This window comes from Dipodomys ordii, unplaced genomic scaffold, assembly GCF_000151885.1.
Source record: "Dipodomys ordii isolate 6190 unplaced genomic scaffold, Dord_2.0 Scaffold68, whole genome shotgun sequence".
In the NCBI taxonomy this organism is placed as follows: domain Eukaryota; kingdom Metazoa; phylum Chordata; class Mammalia; order Rodentia; family Heteromyidae; genus Dipodomys; species Dipodomys ordii.
In genome coordinates, this window is record NW_012267284.1 from 76,134 (window position 1) to 82,253 (window position 6,120).

A 6,120-nucleotide genomic window follows, 5' to 3' on the forward strand; every position below is an offset into this window, starting at 1 on the left:
GGAAGGGGGGAGGGGAGCCTCCCGGACGCACCTACCTGCCAGGTCTTCAGCATACCCTCTGGAGGAAACAGTTCTCCAACGTTGGAAGCTTCTGGAAAAGCGCCGGGGCGGGACGGTCTCTGTAGACTTACCCCAGTTGTCCATCTCAAGGGGGGAGAGGGGGGTCTTCCGCACCCCCAAAGTAACAACGCTTGCAGCTGCCTTAATGGGGCTGAGAGTGATTTTGAAATTCCCCTGGCTTCTGAATACTGACTCCCAACTTCAGAAGTGCACAGAGGAAGTGCGCTTTTATCTCCAAATAACAGCCAAAATGCTGGAGGTAGAGAACTGGCCTGGAGTCCCAGGCCCAGCACGGAAATACACTACCTTAATCCCAGCTACTTAAGAGGCTGAGATCTGGGGATTGCAGTTCAAAGCCAGCCTGGGCAGGAAAGTTTTATCTATAATTGGGGAGACGTCTCCAGTTAACCAGCAAACAGCTGGAAGTGGAGCTGTGACTCAAGGGGGTAGAGTCTTGAACAGAAAAAGCTCAGGGATAGTACCCAGGCCTCGAGTTCAAGACCCAAGACCGGCACCAAAAAAAAGGCATTTATGTGTTTGTAAAATAAGTTACTGGAGGAATATAAACCAAGATGTGAAGATAGTTACTTTTACATCATATAATTAGAAGTGACTTACAACATGTTGGTATTTGCTTAGTTTTATAGGAAATAAAATTGTTCTGCACCTTGCACAATGATTTGAACCCACACTGTGTCCCTCCCACCCTGTTGTACCATGGGGCTTCTGTGGAGAACTGCCATAGATAGCGTGGGTGTTAGGAACAAATCCCCTTTTCTGCTGGCAGAAGGAAGGTCAGGTGCTAACACAATTCTTAGACTATCCTTTTTGAGGCTTCACACAGCCCATTTCTGTGTCTTCTAACATGATTAAAAGCCACCAGTACTGGTGGCTCAGTGTGTAATCTGAACTACTCCAGAGGCTGAGATCTGAGGATCCTGATTCTCCAGTTAATCACCAAAAAGCTGAAACTGTAAAGGTGGCTTATGTGGTAGAGCACAAATCTTGAGTTGAAACACTTAAGAAAGAGTATCATGGGGCTGGGAAGGTGGCTCAGTGGTAGAGTGCTTGCCTTGCATGCATGAGGCCCTGGGTTCGATTCCTCCGTACCACATAAGCAAAAAGAAAAAAGCTGGAAGTGGCGCTGTGGCTTAAGTGGTAGAGTACTAGCCTTGAGCTGAAGAGCTGAGGGACAGTGCCCAGGCCCAGAGTTCAGGCCCCACGACCGGACCCAAAAAACAAAACAAAAAAGAGCATCATGGCTCTGAGTTCAAGCCCCAGTATGGGGATGATGAGATCTCCTGACAGCTTACAAAATTTAGGATTTATTGGTGGTGCTATGCTATACTAATGGCACGTTACTTCCTAAGTCACTGTCACTGGGATGGAAGCTGGGATTAAGGTTTTTAACCTATAAATTGTGTGTAAATTCTCTCCATAAGACATAGCATACCTCAGATGTTAGTCTGAGAGTGCCTCTTTGTAAAAGGTCTTTCTTAGTCACCCTCTCTGCAGTTAGGTACCTTGATCTCCTCAGGTTTCTCTATTGATAGAATACTATGCGTTTCCATTGGGCTGGGAAGGTGGCTCAGTGGTTAAGGTGCTTGCCTTGCATGCCTGAGGCCCTGAGTTCGATTCCTCAACACCACATAAGCAAAAACAAAAAAGCCGGAAGCGGCGCTGTGGCTCAAGTGGTAGAACACTAGCTTTCAGCTGAAGAGTTGAGGGACAGCACCCAGGCCCAGAGTTCAGGCCCCACGACCGGACCCAAAAAAAAAAAAGAATACTATGCGTTTCCTGCCCACCGTTTATTATACTTTGTAATTGCTTGTTGCCTTATGTATTGTTTTTCCTTGCATTATAATATACCTTCCATGTAACCAATTAGTGCATTTGTTTACTGTTTTGTGCTTAGCACTTGAAAAGTCCCTTGTATATGATGAGCATGTCCTAAGTCTTATGTACTATAATGGTAAAGATGTAAACTCTTAAGGGAGATAAATTATTCCACAGAACCTGGGAAAGAAGTTCTTAATGTATATATTTTTAAAGAGATTGTGGAAAAATCAAACTAGTGTAATCAACTCCCATGTACCAATGACTGAGCTTCAACTAATTTCGCTAGTCATGGGTCATCTTTCTCTTTTGTTACAGAACATCTTGCTGGCCTTGAACTCACAATTCTCTTGCACACCTGTAACCCCAGTAATAGGCATTATTATGTCCAACTTTAAAAGATATTCAACCAGTCATTATGCTTAGAGTTCCTTAGCTTCAAATTTTTCCTGATTACCTCACATATACTTTGTTTTGAACCTTCATTATGCCTGTCAGACATTCCTGTCTAGATTTGAGATCTTTCTCATGGTGTAATTTGTTTTTCCATCCCATATATTTCTTATAGCCTGGTACTTAAGACCTAAGTAAAAGAATAATCCATGAAGCTATTAAGTAGTAGACTCATATTTCATCTTGAACAATCTGACTTCAGTTTTAGGCCTGGCCTTCCACTTATATAGGCCTCATAACCAGTCATCTATACTATCTTATGGAATTATATAGGTAGAAAACCAGAAGAGGGGAAACACCTTTCCAATAGAGAAGTTAGCATTTATAAAGATGTAGAAAAACATACTGTACCCGAAAAATAGTGAAGGATTATAGCTTAGAACGTAGAGAATTTGAGGAGGAAAGTAGTGGGAAGTGAATCTGAAGAACAGATGAGGCAGATAGTTGCCCCCATGTTCCATTAAGGTGACCCAGAAAGGTGATTATAGGAGGGAGACAAAGTTCAGTTATGTGACACGAAGGGTGTGCAGCTGACTGGAAATTGGAAAACAAGAACAGATTCTTCCCTGTTTTCTAGAAGGAACTCAGCATTGCTACCAACTATGATTTTAACCTAAGTCCTGAAATAGGAATTCTGACTTAAGGAACTATAAGGTAGTACATTGTATTTTAAGTTCCTGAATTTGTAGTAGTTTGTTAAAACAGTAGTAAGAAACTAATACAATGGATTGGGCCAACCTGAGAAAGGTTTCTTGGGCTCCTTTCTTTCTTTCTTTCTTTCTTTTTTTTTTTTAGGTCATGGGGCTTGAACTCTGGGCTTGAGCACTATCCCTCAGCTCTTCAGTTCAAGGCAAGCGCTCTATCGCTTGAGCCACAGTGCCATTTCGGTTTTTTTTTTTTTCTAGTGGTTTATTGGAGATAAGAGTCTCATGGATTTTCCTGCCTGGGCTGGCTCTGAACCACGATCCTCAGATCTCAGCCTTTTGAGTAGCTGGGATTACAGGCGTAAGCCACTGGCACCCGACTCTTGGGCTCCTTTCTAAGAAGTTTGTTCACTGATTAATGTGAGCCATGTAATATTGAATATGATAAGGGTAACTAAGAGAAATGTGGAGGATGGACAGGAAGAAACTGTAAGGAAGTTACGAAGTTGAAGGCATGTCAAAACATGAGATCATGTCAAGTGCCAGTGGCTCATGCCTGTAATCCTAGCTACTCAGGAAGCTGAGATCTGAGGATCACAGTTCAAAGCCAGCCCAGGTTGGAAAGTCCATGAGACTTTTATCTCCAATTAACCACCAGAAAACCAGAAGTGGTGCCATGGATCAAGTGGTAGAGCACTCACTTTGAACTGAAGAGCTCAGGGACAGCTCCCAGGCTCAGAGTTCAGGCTCCACGACTGATCAAAAAGCAAAAACAACAACAACAACAGAACATGAGATCATGCCTATAATCCTAGCTATTCAGGAGGCTACTATCTGATGAAATACTAGGTTTGAGGCCAGCCTGGGCAGAAAAGTTTGCTAAACTCCATCTTCAAAATAACCAGCAAAACGCAGAGCTGGAAGTACACTCAAGTGATTGAGCCAGGGCTTCCATGGTGCTAGGCTCATGCTCTAATAAAGTCATACTGAAAGTTTCCAGTATGATGGCAAGATTGACTAAAAGGACTGACAAAAATTTCACTGGGAACATGGCTTAGTAATAGAGTGCTTGCCTAGCATGCATGAAGCCCTGGGTTCCATTCCTCAGTACCACATAAACAGAAAAAGCTGGAAGTGATGCTGTGACTCAAGAAGTAGAGTGCTAGCCTTGAGCAAAAGAAGCTCAGGGACAGTGCCTGGCCCTGAGTTCAAGCCCAAGACTGGCAAAAAAATTCAGCAATGAACAGGAATTAGATTTCTCAGCTTTGTGTTTTTGTTGTTGTTGTCATTGTTGTTGTTGCAGTGCTAGAGTTTTGTTTTGTTTTTTCCAATTGTGGGGCTTGAACTCTGGGCCTGAGCGCTGTCCCTCAGCTCTTCAGCTCAAGGCTAGCGCTCTACCACTTGAACCACAGTGCCACTTCCGGTTTTCTAAGTGGTTTATTGGAGATAAGAGTCTCAAGGGCTTTCTTGCTGGGGCTGGATTTGAACCATGATCCTCAGATCTTAGCCTCCTGACTAGCCCAGATTACAGCCTCCAGCACCCAGCACAGTGCTAGAGATTTAACTCAGTGCCTCATACTACTGAGCAACATCCCCAGTCTCTCTGCTACTTTATTTTTATAATGGCTCTCACAGGAAGTTTAGGTTTGGATTGGTATTTACCTAATGAAAGAATACTGGTCCTTTCTAAGCTAAGAGTAGAGCATGCCCAAGAATTACAATTCATCATTCATCTGGAACTTTGCTATCAGCAGAGCACTAATGACAGTGACAATTAATGACATTAAAAGTTTAGTGCACAATGGCAAAAGTAGTCCTGGTTGGCTGCTACTGTCTTGTGGGAGAGCCTTACACTTGAGGATAACATTGATTCTGCTTACCCAAATAATAATGCTAGCTATCTAGAATGCACTTTAAAATTTGCATCAACATTTTTCCCTTGTGGTTTGTGAGCCTCCACATCAAGCATCTATAGTGGGCCGAGTGAATAAAAAGTTCAGCTGTGAAACATTAACTAAAATTTTTAATCAAAACAATATAATTTATTTTATTTTTAGTTTCCTTGCAGAGCTGAGGATTAAACTCAAGGCCTAAGCAAGTGTTCTATCACTTGAGCTATAACCTCAGCCCCTGAGATAAAATTTTTGAATACTAAGCATTCTTTTTTTGGTCAGTCATAGGGCTTGAACTCTGGGCCTAGCACTGTCCCTCAGCTCTTCAGCTCAAGTCTAGTGCTGTACAACTTGAGCCACAGCGCCACTTCTGGTTTTCTGGTGGTTTATTGGCAATAAGGGTCTCACGGACTTTCTTGCCTGGGCTAGCTTTGAACTGTGATCTTCAGATCTCAGCTTCCTTAATAGCTAGGATTACAGGCGTGAGCCACCAGCACCCGGCCCAATTTTTTTTAAATAAGCATACATTAATTGTGAAAGGAGGAGGGTTCATTGTGACATTTCCATGTGTGTGTATACACATACCTGGAGGAAACTAATCCAGTCTGTCACTCTCCCACGTTTAACAGGTTTGTTTCTTTTTTTGAAATTTTTTTAAGTAATTGTACAAAAGGGTTATACAATTAAGTCAGGTTGGATGGTTGGAGAGAAGAAACAGAACTTGAGGGGAAAAGGGCAAAAAAGTACAGCAGTGGAACTCGCTGGCCACTGATGAAAGTGAACTGTACAACTCCTGGGTGGAGACGGGAGGGATGGGGAGATAGTGAAGGAACAGAAGACACTGTACAAAATGTACTTATTACCTGACACATGTAATTGTAATCCCTCTTTACATCACCTCTGTTATAACAAAGTAAATTAATTAAAACAAATTAGGTTATAAGAACAGTGCTTCTTGGTCACTGTCATTCCTTCCTTCATTTTCCCCCGATTTCTCCCTCCTGTCCCTAACCTCAAGTTAATTAGTTCAGTTTTACTTAATGTACATTGACTTCTGAGTTTGATGTAATCCCATTTGTCAAGTGTATTTGCTGTGCCTCTCTTCAGAAAGTTCCTGCTTATGCCAATGAATTATTATTATTTCTCCTCCATCTTGTAGTAGTTCTAAAGTAAGTTTCAAAGTTTCAGGTCTAACTTTGAGGTCTTTGATCTATTTTTTTTTTTTTGGTCCGGTC

At 42.3% G+C, this 6,120-nt stretch overlaps 1 protein-coding gene across 1 annotated transcript in view; it reads right to left on the reverse strand.

Annotated features, from left to right (window-relative positions):
• The window catches only part of Cks2 (CDC28 protein kinase regulatory subunit 2), a 96,015-nt gene that overhangs the window by 6,508 nt on the left and 83,387 nt on the right, over positions 1–6,120 (reverse strand). The window lies entirely within an intron of this gene.